Source organism: Choloepus didactylus, chromosome X (assembly GCF_015220235.1).
Source record: "Choloepus didactylus isolate mChoDid1 chromosome X, mChoDid1.pri, whole genome shotgun sequence".
Classification (NCBI taxonomy): Eukaryota; Metazoa; Chordata; class Mammalia; order Pilosa; family Megalonychidae; genus Choloepus; species Choloepus didactylus.
Genome location: NC_051334.1, coordinates 136,944,532 through 136,948,896, shown reverse-complemented (window position 1 = coordinate 136,948,896; position 4,365 = coordinate 136,944,532). Strand labels below are relative to the sequence as shown.

General features: G+C 36.7%; 1 pseudogene; it reads right to left on the bottom strand.

Moving 5' to 3' along the window:
* Positions 1-1,669: 1,669 nt before the first annotated feature.
* LOC119523600 lies at positions 1,670-4,112 on the bottom strand (annotated as a pseudogene).
* Between the last annotated feature and the right edge of the window lie 253 nt (positions 4,113-4,365).

The window sequence follows — 4,365 nt, the reverse complement described above, 5'->3', positions numbered from 1 at the left end:
CTTCCCCTTCTCCTAGAGTATATATGCTCTGCCTCTTCAATAAAGTTTTGCAGCTTGATCAGAAACCTGTCTTGCTGTCATTCCTCGTGTCTCTTGTCCCATACCATTCCTCCCTCACAGGACTCGGAGCCTCCGTTGATCGTCCCGCGGGCCGGGACAAGGCCTTAGATTTTCATTATGCACTTAAACATGTCTTTATTTTCTAATCAAAGTCAAATACAGTGTTAAGTTCTTTAATGTTTGCTAATGGTAACTGTCTAAGAAATAACAGAGTAGGCTGAAGTTGTTGACTATAAGTGGTAATTAGCACCCATTCTAGTACATGGGGCCATTGCTTCCCCCTTACTTGGTGAGACACAATTCTCTCATGGGATTCTCAGGGAAAACTGTGGTAGTTAAATCTGGATACTCAATAGCTTTTCAGAAAAATATAAAGGCATGAAGCTGAAATTGTATGAAAACATTCTTTCTAGAAATATCTTAACTTCTATTTCTCTATTACCAATATTTAAATGAAAATACTTTTATTCTTTAAAAATACTATTGTCTTTATTTTCCTTCTAATTCTTCACCTGAGTAGTCTCTCTGGGAGAGCATGATTTACAGAATGCTTGCTTGTGCATCCCTGGGTATTTCATGTTATTGTAAATTTGATACTTCTCATTATAGATTTTAAGCTACTACTACTTGCAGTTTTGTGTATAAATATGTAAAATAAGCAATACACACAGATATAGGTCATATATTTGTGTGTGTGTGTATACGTATATATGTGTGTATATATATATGCATATATATATATATACACACACACACAATGTCAGGGTACATTTATTTATATAAAGTTGCAAAAGTCCTATGAACCATGAATTACCTCTAGTCCTCAATAAGTCTCACTTATAGCACACAACCATTCCAAGACAAAAGCAGCACACACAGAATAATAAAAATACAACAGAATCAAGAAAAATTTTTCAATAAGATTCTCTAAAAGTTTGCTATGCTTACAAAAGATGTAAATACTCCAAAGAAAGCCCAAAGAATTATATTTTGTCTGCTAAACAAAATGAAAATTAAACATGAACCCAGCCACTGTTCTTTACTCAGTAATGTTAGGGATGCAAAAGCTCAAACGGAAACTTAAAATGTCATGTGTTTTGAAAATATTAAGCAAGACAAGTAAATGACTTCCATGTCATGATAATTAGACCTGACCATAAAATATCCCATTTATATTAGTATATGTCTTATGATTTTATTGTGAGAAATTTGTGAAAAAAATGTCAACATGAATACTTTCAGAGTTAACAATCTAAAGTTATTTTAACTTTAAGTTAAAAGTTATTAGAAGAGTACCACCAACCATCAAGGTAAGCAAGGTAAATATGTAAATAATTATAAACTCTCTAAGAAAAATTCTGCATAGAATCAGGTATCACTTTATTAAAAGCAAGTTGCTTGTTGCTGCTTTTCTCCATTTATTAAACAAAATGATTAGTATTTAGAACACGCTATTGAACAAAATGTAAAAAAAGTCAACTAGAAGCAATAATTCTTTGTAAACAGCATAAAACAATATACAGAATTGTATGCATACAAGACTGATTGGCTTTAATATAAATTTTCTGCTTCAAGGCCAATATCTCTACAAAAGTCTGTAGAAGAATTGTTAGGGTAGGCCAACTTCTTTGTGGTGTGGTATTATGTGCTGATTCTTTTCTGAAAGGTCTTCAGAACCCTTTCTTGCAGTACTCAACAAGGGTGAGGATAGTCTTTCATGTGAATGGAAACAGCATGGCATTTAAAGCCTGAGGCATCCGTATTGCTAAACTCACAGTATTCACACTGATACACTTTCCTGCTACTTTGTGTCTTCATAAGCTTTTTAAGCTCATTCTGTTGCCTAAATCCCTTTCTGCATCTCTTATACCTAAACGGAAGATCTTTTGTGTGAACTGAGAGAACATGGCGACTTAGAACAAATGGATCTGCATTCTTAAAGTCACGATGTCTATACTGGTGCATTTTTTTTTTACCCTTATGGGCAGCCACTTGTTTCTTGAGCTCCCAAGGGCTGTGAAAACCTTTATCACACATGCTACTCTTGTAGGGGTAGTCTTTTGTGTGAACTGAAATTACGTGTCATTTCAAATCGCTTGAGTTCAAACTCTTGTCACATTGCAAACACTGATATATTTTGCTTTCTTGTAGATAGGAGCATATTGCTGCACCTCTTTGGTATCTGAGAAAGTCAGACTACAAATGTCACACTTGAATGGCATCTCTTTACTATGCTTAGGTTTTACTTGAGTTTTCAAGTTAGAGGAGTCTGCATACCTATATTCACAGTAAAGGCATTAGTATGGCGTCTCCTCAGTGTGGTTTTGCATGTGCTTTCTGAGTTCTGACCAATGATGAAAACCTTTACGGCACTCCATAAAAATATGAGGAAAGTTCTTGCTGTGGACTGCTAAAAGGTGACAGATTCAACAACCCTTGTTCAACAGTCTCGTATTCACAGAATTTACACTAGTGCATTTTGTCGGCTCCTTTTTCTTTATGCACCATTTTGTGAGTAAACAAAGCCCCAGTGTTAGAGAAATGCTTCTGCACTCATCACATTCAGTGTCCTATTCTGCCTTGCTGGTCAGATTGTGGCTCTCTAGGTGGTTGTGTAAACTTATCCTCTTTATGGTAGTGTAATCACAGTCAATACAGAAGTATTTCTTCTTGGTATTCAGGATGGTTTTTCATGTGCCTCTTCAAGAAACCTTTTGACTTAACTTCTTCCCACAAATCATGCAAGGATAGGAAGTCAAGGGTTGTCCACCAGGGTCAATAATTATTACTGTTTGGTACTGCCTGGAATCAGATCTTCTCCTTTCCTTTGGCTTTTGTTTAGCCAGTCAACTGAGCACAACAGACTCATTTTTGTGTAAGAGGGCACTTGCAGTGCCATTTTGGTTTTCAATTCCATCAGAATTATTACCATAAGCTGCTGCCCATACTATTGGCATAAAGGTTTTGATTTCATTGTCATCTATTTGCTGCTCATGTGCTGCAGCAGCCACCACAACTGCAGCAGCCTCCTCCTCTCCTACTATCACTTGCGTATAAACTTCGTCAGCAATTTCGGTGACATTTAAGTCTTCATCTTCTTTCTGAAAGTCATTTACAGTCATATAGACAATCTTTCCCTTGGAACACAAATACTGTTATTCTGATCAAGTAGTTCAACTCCATGGTCATTCTCAGGCTCACTCTCCACAATGTCTACTGTTCTACCTAAGTCACCCTCTCCAAGGTCAGCTTTGAAAACATAAACTTTGATGACTTCAGTGCAAGTGCCATCCACTTTACAGGGATCAATTTCTTACTCTGCTTCCATGGTCATTCCAGAGGAACCATCATATTCTATTTTGTCAGCATCACCCAAGGAAACCATAAGGTAGTCTTCACAGTTGCCTTTGTCATCATCTTGCTGGTCCACAGGGATCCCACTGGCATCTATGACTGCTTCACAGACACAGTCTGCTAACAATACTTCTTCTGAAACTATATCAGTTGTCAAAGGGTCAGTGATGATTTCTAATTCTACTATATTATAATGAACCACATGTTCAGTGTCTCCACCATCAGGCACATATATAGATTCACTCATCAAGACATGTTCTGGCATAGACATCAAGGCTGAAGTAATGTCAGAAGATAAAACATCACCTGGGACTGGGCAGTGGCTAAAGAAACTTCTTCAGTTACATCTGAGTCCAGCAGTTGCTTAGGAATGATGACAGTTTCAGATACATCTACTTCTTACATGATATCTGGTCATTGAACATCATCTGTAACAATGTCCTCAATAGCATCTTGGATTACAACTGAGTCTGGGTCAGCAGGAGCAAAGATATGCACAGTTATGTCTGAATCCACAACATATGAAACAAAAACAGTTTCTTATACTTCCCCAAGAATTTGATCACTATCCAAGTGTGTAGCATCAGATCCTCATAGAACTTGTGTGATGGTCAAATGGGAATGTATGGGAAGTTTATGAAAAACTGTTGCATAAAAAATGAGTTTGGCTCTTCTGATTGCAATTCAAGTCCATCTTCATCTATGGCCTTTAATTCTCATCACAGCTCCAGACAGGCATGAGAGCAGTCAGTGTTGGTGGCAGGTGCTGCAGGCTGGCTTTTACTGCAAACATTTTGTATATTTCCTTCTAGCCACACTTTCTGTGTAAAACATATTATGTAGTTAAAATTTACATGGTATATATAGTATATATAATTTTGTGCCTTGCTTTTCCCCTGTAAGATTTATGTGTTTGCTAATTTAATTAAAAATATCTTAACATGCATGATT